Raw genomic sequence first — 14,421 nt, forward strand, 5'->3', positions numbered from 1 at the left:
TACTCAGTTCAAAAAATTCATTTAAACTATTCCCTACTAGGTTTTTAAGGTTTTTTAAAATTATAGCTATGAATATCCTTATGTCTTTATATATATATATATATATATATATATATATATATATATATATATCTCCAGTGTCTTCGGGAAGATGTGTATGTGGAGTGTTTCAGTCAGAAGATTTACATGTAGGGATGGGCAAAAGTAGATTAATAATAAGAAATACAATAATTAATAAATAATAGAAGAATAAATTGGTGTACTCACAACTGTAAACCTATTTTGCCCACCACCTGTATTTTACATGATAAAAAGATCTGCGGGAAGGTAAGTCCAAGTCCGTGTATTCTTTCAAGGACATCAATGCCCAGCTTCCCCACTCACTGCATCCCATCATGCTCGAAAGACCGGCATGTGTGGGGATTAGCTGGCGCACACTTCAGTCTCAGAATACACCTGGCAGCCGCCAGGGTACGCTAAAAAGGCCGTTACTCATGCACAGTTGTGCAGCCTGGGAAACGAGACTTGGAGGTTGCGCGTTCTCTCGCGCTCTCTAGTGGCCTTGGAGGGCCGCGCTGACAGACGGGAGGGCGTGGCCGAGGGCGGCGGAAGTTAAGTCACTTCCGGGCTGGGGTGTTTGTTTAGACTGGAAAAGGGAGGCGACGGACGGAGCGCACGTCGAGCGGGGGAGCGGCGCTGCCTGTGGAGATCCGCGGAGGCCGACCGGATTCGTTGGCTGCGGTCCCCGCTGCCGTGCTCTGGGTGAGGGATTCCCTCGGGCAGACCACAAAAGGGTGCAATAGCCCCGGCGTTGGAGGGAACAGTACCTCGGCGACGACTGAAGGGCCTAGGGTCCCCCGGGTAGTTGGTCACCTAGCCCTGTATCGTCTTATTTATTTTTTGTCTCTTTCAGCGAGAGATCGGCTTGACTGACTTAATCTTTTTTCTCTAAGAAATGGCCGTCGCTTTTTTCTCATTGTCATTATTTATGATTTGGGTCTCGCAGCACTTTATCCGGGCCCTCAGTGGCGCGCGAGTGTTGCCGGGATGGCACCTTTCGCGTCCCCCACCCCACCCTCCACCCTCCACCCTCCACCCTCCACCCTCCACACCCTCCACCCTCCACACTCCTTCCAGTCCCTTCACAGACACCCCCTCTGGTGCCCTTTCCCCCTGCCCTCCTGGCCGCCTCGGCAACAAAGCTCATTGTTTCTCCCCACTTTACGCCTGCGCGTCGCCACGCGCAGCCCCTACTTGCTGCGCGTGCGCGCTCCCTTCGAATCTGGGATGAGGGGAGAGAAAGGGTCAGAGGGATTTGCGGATTGGCGAGCGTCCTAAAGGAGCTTTCGGCAATGGATCACCGGTTTATACCTTTCTGATTCCCTTTCTTCCGTTCCTTCGCTTTCTGATACCCCTTAGTTGTAGTAATTTTGTATCCCATGCTTCAACTAGGAGAACCTTTGTTACTGGGAATCCCTACTTCCCTGGAGGGTTTTGAGCCACATTATCTTTAAGGGCCCGTCCATTCTTTGATTCTGGTCACCTTACTTTCAATTTGTCTCAACTACTTTGTGCTCACTTGCTACCACCACCAAAATATAGGGCTTATGAAGTTTTTTTTTTCCAAAATATTTCTTGAAGCAGCCAGCAGTAGTATTTTCTAGTGACTCCAAAAAGGGGCCTTTTCAGCTTCCTTTTGTTTTCTCTGCTTTTGCCGCCCCATAATCTCACAGAAACCACAACCTCTAGAAAGAATTTGGCATCCAATTTGCCCCGAGAGAGTGTGACAGCTGACAGCTTTTGGCATTTAACAAAAGACAATTCCCATTTTGCGTGTGATGGTTAGTGCTGTACCTTGGAATGATTTTTCACAAATTACATTTGAGCAGTTGATCAGGTGTTGGTTTGAGTTTTCATTAAATAGCTTTTGAATTTTCATCCGCTGCAGGTTGTGTTGACAGATAAGAAAAAGGCCTCTGTAAGGATTTTAAATGAGATTCCCAGTGTTTACAGTTTGTGCTTCTATTTCTGGTTTATGAAAAAAGATATTCGGCCCTGGCCGGTTGGCTCAGTGGTAGCGCGTCGGCCTGGCGTGTGGAGGTCCCGGGTTCGATTCCCGGCCAGGGCACACAGGAGAAGCGCCCATCTGCTTCTCCACCCCTCCTCCTCTCCTTCCTCTCTGTCTCTCTCTTCCCCTCCCGCAGCCAAGGCTCCATTGGAGCAAAAGATGGCCCTGGCACTGGGGATGGCTCCTTGGCCTCTGCCCCAGGCGCTAGAGTGGCTCTGGTCCCGGCAGAGCAACGCCCCAGATGGGCAGAGCATCACCACCTGGTGGGTGTGCCGGGTGGATCCCGGTCGGGCGCATGCGGGAGTCTGTCTGACTGCCTCTCCCCGATTCCAGCTTCAGAAAAATACAAAAAAAAAAAAAAAAAGATATTCGACAAATTCACCTGTTTATGCCACAGTGTGTCTATGACAAATGGAAATAGGTAACTTTACAAGAATTATAGCATATTTATATGTTTCTTTAAGGAATGGGAATTAGGTGATGGAGACTCACTGTAAAGGCTTGGAAGCATGGTTGTTTTTATTATAGTATGTTACATATTGTCTTTTGTTTTTTTACAGAGAGAGAGAGAGGGATAGATAGGGACAGACAGGAACAGAGAGAGATGAGAAGCATCAATCATCAGTTTTTTGTTGTGATACCTTAGTTCAGGGATCGGGAACATTTTTGGCTGAAAGAGCCATGAACGCTACATATTTTAAAATGTAATTCCGTGAGAGCCATACAACAACCCATGTACATTACACATTATCCAATAAAAATTTGGTGTTGTCCTGGAGGACAGCTGTGATTGGCTCCAGCCACCCACAACCATGAACGAGTGGTAGCAAATGAATGGATTGTAATACACGAGAATGTTTTTTATATATATATATACATATATATATATATATATAATTTATTTATTTATTTTTTTGTATTTTTCTGAAGCTGGAAACGAGGAGAGACAGTCAGACAGACTCCCGCATGCGCCCGACCGGGATCCACCCGGCATGCCCACCAGGGGGCAGTGCTCTGTTGTGACCAGAGCCACTCTAGCGCCTGGGGCAGAGGCCAAGGAGCCATCCCCAGCGCCAGGGCCATCTTTGCTCCAATGGAGCCTCGGCTGCGGGAGGGGAAGAGAGAGGCAGAGAGGAAGGAGGGGGAGGGGTGGAGAAGCAGATGGGCACTTCTCCTGTGTGCCCTGGCCGGGAATCGAACCCGGGACTTCTGCACGCCAGGCCAACGCTCTACCATTGAGCCAACCAGCCAGGGCTGTTTTACATTTTTAACATTATTTTTTTATTAAAAATTTGTCTGCGAGCCAGATGCAGCCATCAAAAGAGCCACATCTGGCTTGCGAGCCATAGGTTCCCGACCCCTGCCTTAGTTGTTCATTGATTGCGTTCTCATAAGTGCCTTGACCCTGGGGCTACAGCAGACCATGCAACCCTTGCTCAAGCCAGGGACCTTGGGTCCAAGCTGGTAAGCTGCTTTGCTCAACTCAGATGAGCCCGCACTCAAGCTGGTGAGCTCGGGGTCTCGAACCTGGGTCCTCCACATCACAGTCCGACGCTCTATCCACTGTGCCACCGTCTGGTCAGGCTATATATTGTTTCTTAAGAGCTCAAATTAAGGTAGATAATATCTATCCTATTTGGGGCAGAATAAGTTTATAGATTTTAATCTTTTCAATAAGTACTCTGCATTTTCAGGTTTACCCCTTTATGACTCTAGAATGTGATGCTCCAGTGTTAATAAAATATATAAACATTTATAGAAACTCCACTGTTAGCAATTTCATAGATATTATGGGAGATGAAAAGATGAAAAATAAGGAAAGCCCCTGCCCCTTTCCTTTTATGCTTTTGCATATTCTTGAAATTTACAAGCTATTTTTACATTTACTATCATAACAACCGTGAAATAAGTGGAGCAAGTTTTATCTTGCACATTTTGAAATTGAGGATATAAATTTGATAGGTTATTTTTATTTATTTAGGCACATCTATAGCACTTAGAAATATCAGATGTTATTCTATGCTTTTACAAGTATTTAATCTTTGATGTCTCTTAAGTGGTAAGTACTACCTACTAAAAATAACAAATGAGAGATGTGAAATAACTTGCTAAATGTTCCAGTTAATAAGAGCTGGAATTCAAATCCAAGTTGTCCAGAGTTTATATGCTCTTAACCATTATACTCTGCTGCCTGTGATTTCAGTGACATATCAAGGAACCTATTGGTGCTTAGTGACATATCTGGGTTTTGAACTCAGTCCAAGATTAATGTCCTAGTTACTGCCTTTGTGATCTGGACCACCCTGGTGCACAGGTGCCTTAAGAGTTTACATTTAATATAGACTAAGGTTTCGTTCCAGTAATTCAATCTTTTTCTTTCCCTTCATTTTCTCATTGTTTAGAGCAGTGCTGCCCAATAAGATAGCTACTAAGCAACTGCATCTATTGAGCACTTGAAAGGTGACAGGTGCAAGTGAAAAACTAAATTTTTAATTGTATTGAATTTTTTTTTAAATTTTTATTTATTTATTTTTTACAGAGACAGAGAGTGAGTCAGAGAGAGGAACAGACAGGGACAGACAGACAGGAACGGAGAGAGATGAGAAGCATCAATCATTAGTTTTTCATTGTGCGTTGCAACACCTTAGTTGTTCATTGATTGCTTTCTCATATGTGCCTTGACTGCGGGCCTTCAGCAGACCCAGCAACCCCTTGCTGGAGCCAGCGACCTTGGGCTCAAGCTGGTGGGCTTTTCCTCAAACCAGATGAGCCCGCGCTCAAGCAGGCGACCTCGGGGTCTCGAACCTGGGTCTTCGGCATCCCAGTCTGACGCTCTTATCCACTGCGCCACCACCTGGTCAGGCGAATTTTAATTCATTTAAATTTAGTCACATGTAACCAGTGGTTACCACATTGGATGGTGTGTTCAGAAGTTTGAATGCCTCTGCTTCTTATTTTTTAGTGTCATTTTTTTAATAAATAACGATGGTATTTCCAATGTGCCTTTAGTTTTTATCAGTAGTGATGATAGGTAGTGCTGAGCAAGCCTTACTCTTACCTTTACCTCATCACCTTTGTTATACTGCAGTTTAGGGTTATAGTCTTTGATTAGGATTTTTCTGTGACGTTATTTCACTACAACAGGTTTTTGAACATGTGATTTTTACCTAATACCTTCCTCTAAAAACCTTTAAATGCTCAAAATATTTAATAAGCTCCAAGATAGATTATACTATTATGTGCCAGGCTCTCTGCTTAGGTACTATTATTATCCATTTTATAGATGGGGAACCTGAGATACAGAGAGGTTAAATAACTTGCCCGTAGGGTCTAGAGCTTAATACTTTCAGTCATTACTTAACAGGCTAATGGGGGAAAAAAAATTTTTTTTTTAATTTATTTCTTTAGAAAGAGAGGAAGCGCAAGTTTCCTGGCTGTTTGGCTTGGTTGGTTAGAACGGGGGTCGGGAACCTTTTTGGCTGAGAGAGTCATGAACACCACATATTTTAAAATGTAATTCCGTGAGAGCCATACAACGACCCGTGGACTTTACGCATTATCCAATAAAAATTTGGTGTCCCGGAGGACAGCTGTGATTGGCTCCAGCCACCTGCAACCATGAACATGAATGGTAGGGAATGAATGGATTGTAATACATGAGAATGTTTTATTTATTTTTTATTTTTATTTTTATTTATTTATTCATTTTTAGAGAGGACAGAGAGAGGGAGAGAGAGAGACAGAGAGAGAGAGAAGGGGGGAGGAGCTGGAAGCATCAACTCCCATATGTGCCTTGACCAGGCAAGCCCAGGGTTTCGAACCGGCAACCTCAGCATTTCCAGGTTGATGTTTTATCCACTGCGCCACCACAGGTCAGGCCGAATGTTTTATTTATTTATTTACTTACTTACTTACTTAATATGGAACGCTTCACGAATTTGCGTGTCATGCTTGTGCAGGGGCCATGCTAATCTTCTCTGTATCGTTCCAATTTTAGTATATGTGCTGCCAAAGCAAGCACCGTTTTATATATATATATTTTTTTTCTTCATTTTTCTGAAGCTGGAAACAGGGAGAGACAGTCAGACAGACTCCTGCATGCGCCCGACCGGGATCCACCCGGCACGCCCACCATGGGGCAATGCTCTGCCCACCAGGGGGCGATGCTCTGCCCATCCTGGGCATCGCCATGTTGTGACCAGAGCCACTCTAGCGCCTGAGGCAGAGGCCACAGAGCCATCCCCAGCGCCCGGGCCATCTTTGCTCCAATGGAACCTCGGCTGCAGGAGGGGAAGAGAGAGACAGAGAGGAAAGTGCGGCGGAGAGGTGGAGAAGCAAATGGGCGCTTCTCCTGTGTGCCCTAGCCGGGAATCGAACCCGGGTCCTCCGCACGCTAGGCCGACGCTCTACCGCTGAGCCAACCGGCCAGGGCCTGTTTTATATTTTTAACATTTTTTTATTAAAGATTTGTCTGTGAGCCAAATGCAGCCATCAAAAGAGCCACATCTGGCTCGCAAGCCATGGGTTCCTGACCCCTGGGTTAGAGCATCGTCCGGAAGCACAGAGGTTGCCGTGTTCAATCCCTGGTCAAGGCACAGACAGGAACAGATTAATGTTCCTTTCCCTGCCTCCCTTTCTCTCTCTCTTAAATCAGTAAAATGAAAACATTTATAAAAAAACCGTGAAGACCAAAAAAGAAAAGAAAAAGAAAGAGGAATGAAGGGAGAGAAATATTAATTTGTTGTTCCACTTACTTATGCATTCATTGGTTGATTTTTTTTTTATTTTTTTTTATTTTTTTTAGCAACAGAGAGAGGGACAGGCAGGCAGGCAGGGAGAGAGATGAGAAGCATCAATTCTTTGTTGCAGCTCCTTAGTTGTTCACTGATTGCTTTCTGAGTGAACAGCCCCTTGCTCAAGAGTGAGTGAGCCCTTGTTCAAGCCAGCGATCTTTGGGCTCAAGCTGGCAGCCTCGGAGTTTCAAACCTGGATCCTCCGTGTCCCAGTTCAATGCTCTATCCACTGTGCCACTGCCTGGTCAGGCTAGTTATTGATTTTAAAGAGAGAGGAAGGAAGAGAAAGACAGACAAGAACAACAATCTATTCCTATATGTGCCTGAGCAGGGATTGAACACACAACCCTTGTGTATCTGGATGACTCTAACCAACTGAGCTACCCAGCCAGAGTGAGGGGCCCCCAAAATTTCTTCATCGTTTCTCACTAACTGCTGAAGAGACAACTAGTATGCTAAAATATGCATAGATATATACATAAGTTAAAGAATCACAGTAGTTCAAAGTAGAGTTCAGAGTAAGTAAAGATGGTGTCTGTGGAGTCAGATTAATAAAAGAGGAGACAGAAGAGGACTTTATTTGAATTTTAATAACAATTTTTACAGCCTGACTAGGTGGTGGCGCAATGGATAGAGTGTCGGACTGGGACGCAGAGGATCCAGGTTCGAAACCACGAGGTCACCAGTTTGAGCAAGTGGTCACTCGCTCTGCTGTAGCTCCTGGTCAAGGCACATATGAGAAAGCAATTAATGAACAACTAAGGTGCCACAATGAAGAATTGATGCTTCTCATCTCTCTCCCTTCCTGTCTGTCCCTCTCCCTGTCTCTCTGTCTCTGTCACACACAAAAAAGAAAGAAAAGGCAAAATAGTGTGAAAACTGAAATTAATAAAAATAAGTAGGAAAGAGCAATAAAATCAAGAGCAGGGGTTTTGTTTGTTTAAGTTGACTTATTTAACAGGTAACCCATTCAAAACTCAAAAGATATAGCGAAAATATCGCTAACCACCTAATTCTCCCTGTAGGCAACCATTATTCTTAGTTGTTTTTTTTTTTTTGTTTTTGTTTTTTTTTATTCTTAGTTTTTTTAACAGCTCTTATTGAACTATAATTCACATACCACACAATTGACCCATTTAAAGTATACAGTAGTGTTTTTTAGTATATTCACAATTGTGCATCCATCACCACAATCCATTTTAGAGCATTGTCATTACCCTTAAAAAGAAACAACATACTCTTTAGCTGTCATGCCATCTGTGGTCCTTTGTGATTGACTTCTTTCACTTACCATGTTTTCATTGTTCGTGATATAATCTATCAAGTATTTCGTTCCTTTCTTATTGTTGAGTAATATTCCATTGTATGGACATACCACATTGTATTTATTTATCATCTGGGTTTTTTGGGGTCACATTTACTTTTTGGTTATTAAAAATAATACTGTGCTTGACCAGGTGGTGGCGCAGTGGATAGAGCGTCGGACTGGGATGTGGAGGACCCAGGTTCGAGACTCCAAGGTCGCCAGCTTGAGCACGGGCTCATCTGGTTTGAGCAAGGCTCACCAGCTTGAGCCCAAGGTCGCTGGCTCTAGGAAGGGGTCACTCGGTCTGCTGGAGGGCCCCCCCTTGTCAAGGCACATATGAGAAAGCAATCAATGGACAAGTAAGGAACCGCAACAGAGAATTAATGTTTCTCATCTCTCTTCCTTCCTCTCTGTCCCTATCTGTCCCTCTCTCTGACTCTCCTTGTCTCTGCCACAAAACAAAACAAAATAATAATAATAATAATACTGTTAATATAGGTACATTTATGTAACAGTCTTTGTGTAGATATATATTTTCTAGCCATTCTAGTGTACAGTGGTATCTCATTGTGGATTTTTTAAAAATTTATTTTAGTGAGAGAGAAAGGGGAAGGGGGGGGGACAGGACCATCAATCTTTTCCTGTATGTACCCTGACTGGGGATTGAACCAGCAACCTGTGTGCTTCCAGAGGACACTAACCAATTTAGCAATGTGGGCAGGGATCGTTGTAGTTTTGATTGCATTTCCCGATGGTTGATAATGTTGAGGATGTCTTCGTGTGTTTTTTGGCCATTTATATGTACTTTGGAGAACTGTCTATTCCATCCTTTGCATGTTTTTAAACTTGGTTGTGATTTTATTATTGACTTGCAATAGTTATTTATATATTCTTAGATACAAATCTCTAATCAGATATAATTTGCTTCTCAGTTTCTTTTATATCTTTTTAGAGATTCTCTGCATTTGTGAACCATGAAAACACACAACAATCCCCCTCTTACATAGATTAATTTAGTACACTCACTGTTCTGCATATTGCAAAGCTGGAGTTTTTTTTTTCTTCTAAATTCTTGGTAGGCCTAATCAAGGAAAAGAGGAACATAAAATCAAATTAGCTATGAAGCAGAAAAAATTAGAAGTCATATTCTGTGCAAATTACAGTCTTTGTCATTTTATAACAGAATTGAAATTCTAGAGAAAATAAAATGTTAGTGAAATATAAATCACCATAATTAACCAAAGAGGTAGAAAACCTGAGTAGACCAATCATAATAAGAAAAAAAAATAAATCTTATTAAAGATATAGTAGTTTTAAGCATTTGAGGTTTTCCGAATTTATTTTACAATTTTTTCCCAGCAGTTGTTGTTTGGGCTTAAATAAATTATTATAAAATTTTTCGTTAAAATAATATATTTTACGTATTTTTAACCATACCAAGCCCATAAATGTTAGATTCATTTACCTTCAAGAATCCCATAGTTGCCTGACCAGGCAGTGGCACAGTGGATAGAGCGTCGGGCTCATCTGGTTAGAGCAAAAGCTCACCAGCTTGAACCCAAGGTCACTGTCTCGAGCAAGGGGTTACTCAGTCTGCTGAAGGCCCGCGGTCAAGGCACATATGAGAAAGCAATCAATGAACAATTAAGGTGTTGCAGCGTGCAATGAAAAACTAATGATTGATGCTTCTCATCTCTCTCCATTCCTGTCTGTCTGTCCCTGTCTATTCCTCTCTCTGACTCTCTGCCTCTGTTAAATAAATAAATGAATGAATGAATGAATGAATGAATGAATCCCATAGTTCTTGTAGTTCTAACTATTCCTGACTATAAGGATGGAAATTTTCTAGTTATGTTTTTTATTCTTTTTTTTTTTTTTTTTTTTTTTCATTTTTCTGAAGCTGGAAACGGGGAGAGACAGTCAGACAGACTCCCGCATGCGCCCGACCGGGATCCACCCGGCACGCCCACCAGGGGCTATGCTCTGCCCACCAGGGGGCGATAATCTGCCCCTCCTGGGAGTCGCCATGTTGCGACCAGAGCCACTCTAGCGCCTGAGGCAGAGGCCACAGAGCCATCCCCAGCGCCCGGGCCATCTTTGCTCCAATGGAGCCTTGGCTGTGGGAGGGGAAGAGAGAGACAGAGAGGAAAGCGCGGCGGAGGGGTGGAGAAGCAAATGGGCGCTTCTCCTATGTGCCCTGGCCAGGAATCGAACCCGGGTCCTCCGCACGCTAGGCCGACGCTCTACCGCTGAGCCAACCGGCCAGGGCTCTAGTTATGTTTGAAAGCTATTTTCTGCAACATTCTGGGGTTGTAGCTTTTTTTTTGTTGTAGTCTTGCTTTTCATTATTGTTGAAAAGCTGCTGATTTTTGTTTGAGCTTTTGAGAACTTTTTGATATTCTGTAGTTTTACTATAATATATATATATTTATATTGTGATTTGTATGTTTCTTGGGCTTAAACATGTTGATATTTTTCATCAGCTCTGGAATAATTAGATCCTGCTTTTGCCCCATTTGTGTTGTTTTTCTGGAACTTGGTAGTTCCCAGTCTGCTCCCTACTTTGCTTGAACCCTTTTTATCTTCCAGTTCTTCTATTGTATCTAATCGGCTGCCAAACCTATTACATTTTTACCTATGTCATGATACCTATATATCTAGAAGTCTTATTGTCGCTTTTCCCAATCAACTATTCACTTTCTTTTCCTACTATGCACTTACTTACTTTGTTTGTTTGTTTATTGTAGAGAGGAGAGAGAGAGAGAAGGGGGGAGGAACAGGAAGCATCAACTCCCATATGCCTTGACCAGGCAAGCCCAGGGTTTCCAACCAGCAACCTCAGCGTTCCAGGTCAACCTTTTATCCACTGTACCACCACAGGCCAGGAAAATTTTGACCAGTTCTTATGGATACATCCTAGGGGTGAGTCCTGAGGAATGGAGGATTGGTTTCCCATCAGTAACGAGAAGATCCAAGTCACGGTACCACAAAGATGTTACCGGTGAAGTGACAAAAACATTATTCTTGTCTTGTTTGAGAGAGAGAATTCAGTCAAGACACAAAGTATAGCAAGCAAAGCAAGGGTTTATTGGCCGTGCAGGAATACACTCAGGAAGGCCTGAGTGGGCAACTCACTTGTGAGAATGAGTACCTTTTGTTTAGATTTTAGTTCTTTTTCTGACTGGGCAGTGGCACAGTGGATAGGACAAAGGTCTAGAATGCTGAAGACCCAGATTCAAAACCCCGAGGTTGCTGGCTTGAAGATGGAATCATAGACATAACTTGAGCCCAAAAGTTGCTGGCTTGAAGCCCAAGGTCACTAGCTTGAGCAAGGGATCACTTGCTCTGCTGGAGCCCCCTCTCCCCAATCAACACACAAATGAGGAAGCAATCAATGAACAACTGGTGCTGCAGAGAAGAATTGATATTTCTCACCTCTCTCCCTTCCTGTCTGTCTCCTCCTCTCTCTTGCTAAAAAAAAAAGAATTATTTGTTGATTTTACAGAGAGAGGAGGGATTGGGGAACAAGAAGAGGTTGTTTCACTCTAGCTGTCATTGATTGCTTGTTATATGTGCCTTGACCCGGTAAGCCCAGAGTTTCAAACTGGTGACCTCAGCGTTCCAGGTCAGTGCTCTATCTACTGTGCCACCACAGGCCAAGCAATATGCATTTGTTTTTCTAAATGCAATATGTACTTTTTACACTTTGCTGTTCTCTGAAGATATTTTCAAGCTCAATATATAGTAATCATTTGTTTTCCCATCTATGTTACATAATCCCAATACTTAAAGTTGGGCATGAGTCTGTGCTTTCTGTAAATTGTGCTGCTGCTTGGTCATTGTGTTTTGCTTTTTTTTTTTCCTTCTGGGTTTGTTTGTTTTTTAACGAAAGAGACACAGAGAGGGACAGGCAGGCAGGAAGGGATAGAGATGAGAAGCATCAACTCTTCATTGCAGCTCCTTAGTTGTTCATTGATTGCTTTCTCATATGTGCCTTGATTGGGGGGGGGGGGGCCTGCAGCTGAACCAGTGATCCCTCGCTCAAGCCAGCAACCCTGTACTCAAGCTGGTGAGCCTGCGTTCAGGCCAGCAACCTCGGGGTTTCAAACCTGGGTCCTCAGTGTCCCAGGCCAACTCTATCCACTGTGTCACCGCCTGGTCAGGATCTCTTTAATCATATATTGTTTGTTACCCTTAAAAATTATTGTGGAGCCTGACCAGGCAGTGGCGCAGTGGATAGAGCATCAGACTGGGATGTGGAGGATCCAGGTTCGAGACTACGAGGTTGCCAGCTTGAGCGCAGGCTAATCTGGTTTGAGCAAAAAATCACAAGCTTGGACCCAAAGTTGCTGGCTTGAGCAAGGGGTTACTCGGTCTGCTGTAGCCCCACGGTCAAGGCACATATGAGAAAGCAATCATGAACAACTAAGGTGCCACAACGAAAAACTGATGATTGATGCTTCTCATCTCTCTCCGTTTCTGTCTGTCCCTGTCTATCCCTTTCTCTGACTCTCTGTTTCTGTAAAATATATATATTATATAAATATATATATTTGTGGAGGTCCTAAGGCCTACAGTGAAGATGCCTTCCCTTTCAAGGAGTTTCCCTTTTATTTTACCAGGCATTGGCACTGGGGACACTGCCAATTCAGGACCACTTCATACTCAGTTCATGACTTGGAATGTACTGGACCTCCCAGGTGATGAGAATTTCTTCCTGTCCACAGGGGAATCAGCCATAGTCACAGTATCTGTATTCCCTTCCACCTTTTCCTCTAGATATGCTTGGTGGCAAGTGGGGATTACTTTTGGTTTACCCTTACCCTGAGCATATAGCCCTTAAGGGTCCTGGTTTAGATTAGGTAGGGTTTTCTGTTCATTTTACCACCTTGATTTCTGTGCCTCTTCTTCCATAAAGAATCCAAGGAGTCAACCCAAAGAATCCTAATGGGTAAAAGCCCGCAGCACAAAGGTACTCCACTTGTTCTCTGAATTCCCACTTTACTTTCTTGTCAACACTAGTGCTTTAAAGCAGTGGTCCCCACCTGTTTTGGGCCACAGACCGGTTTAATGTCAGAAAATATTTTCATGGACCAGCCTTTAGGGTGGGACGGATAAATGTATCATGTGACCGAGACAAGCGTCAAGAGTGAGTCTTAGACAGATGTAACAGTGGGAATCTGGTCATTTTTTAAAAATAAAACATCGTTCAGACTTAAATATAAATAAAATGGAAATAATGTAAGTTATTTATTCTTTCTCTGCAGACTGGTACCAAATGGCCCGGGGGTTGGGGACCACTGCTTTAAAGGGTTTCATTAATTTTCAGTAGCAAGACTGGTCCAAATAATCTGGCCCACCATTATTGGTAAAATGTCCTGATTTATTTGTTTTAAGGAATTAAAACAATTCCAGGAAAATAGATATTCTGTCTTTCTGGCCAAAACAACTTAATGTAAAAATCCAATAGTGATAAATTTGCAAAATTAATAAATTCTAGTCACACTATTATGCACAAAATGATTCTAAAGTTCACATGAAAAACAAATTTGCAAGATTTTCCCCCCAAAGAAAGGTGGGTAAGGGAGTTATGTTACTAGATATTAAAACTTACTGAAAGGCTCCTGAGCAACCCTCTAGTAACATATATATATATATATTTATTGTATTGATTTTAGAGAGGAAGGGAAGAAGAAAGGGTGAGAAAGAGGGGAATATTGATCTGTTCCTGTATGTGCCCTGACCAGGTTTGTATCAAACTGAGCTATCTGGCCAGGGCATAACGTTTGTTGTTGTTGTGTTTTTTTGTTTGTTTAGGGTTTTTTTCTGGTATTTTTCTGAAGTTGGAAACGGGGAGGCAGTCAGACAGACTCCCGCATGCGCCCACCAGGAGGGGCTGCTCTGCCCATCTGGGGAGTCGCTCTGTTGCAACCAGAGCCATTCTAGCGTGTAGGCAGAGGCCACAGAGCCATCCTCAAGTGCCCGGGGAAACTTTGCTCCAATGGAGCCTTGGCTGCAGGAGGGGAAGAGAGAGACAGAGAGGAAGGAGAGGGGGAGGGATGGAGAAGCAGATGGGCGCTTCTCCTGTGTGCCCTGGCCAGGAATCGAACCCAGGACTCCTGCACGCCAGGCCGATGCTCTACCACTGAGCCAAACAGCCAGGGCCTGTTTTTTGTTGTTTTTTAATGGAGATTCTTGTTTGTTTTTTTTCTTGTGACAGAGTCAGAGAGAAGGGCAGATAGGGACGAACAGAC

At 43.4% G+C, this 14,421-nt stretch overlaps 1 protein-coding gene and 1 non-coding gene across 2 annotated transcripts in view; one reads left to right on the top strand and one right to left on the bottom strand.

Moving 5' to 3' along the window:
* Window positions 1–631: 631 nt before the first annotated feature.
* The window catches only part of PAIP2 (poly(A) binding protein interacting protein 2), a 30,623-nt gene continuing 16,833 nt past the window's right edge, over window positions 632–14,421 (top strand). The window contains exon 1 of the mRNA XM_066344624.1: window positions 632–762. The gene's annotated coding sequence lies outside the window, so the exon portion shown is untranslated. The remainder of the gene's footprint in view (window positions 763–14,421) is intronic.
* Window positions 5,983–6,089, bottom strand: LOC136377778 (U6 spliceosomal RNA). The gene has a single exon (XR_010746409.1). It is a non-coding gene; the product is annotated as a U6 spliceosomal RNA (small nuclear RNA).

The sequence above is a fragment of the Saccopteryx leptura genome, chromosome 6 (genome assembly GCF_036850995.1).
Source record: "Saccopteryx leptura isolate mSacLep1 chromosome 6, mSacLep1_pri_phased_curated, whole genome shotgun sequence".
NCBI classification, from domain to species: domain Eukaryota; kingdom Metazoa; phylum Chordata; class Mammalia; order Chiroptera; family Emballonuridae; genus Saccopteryx; species Saccopteryx leptura.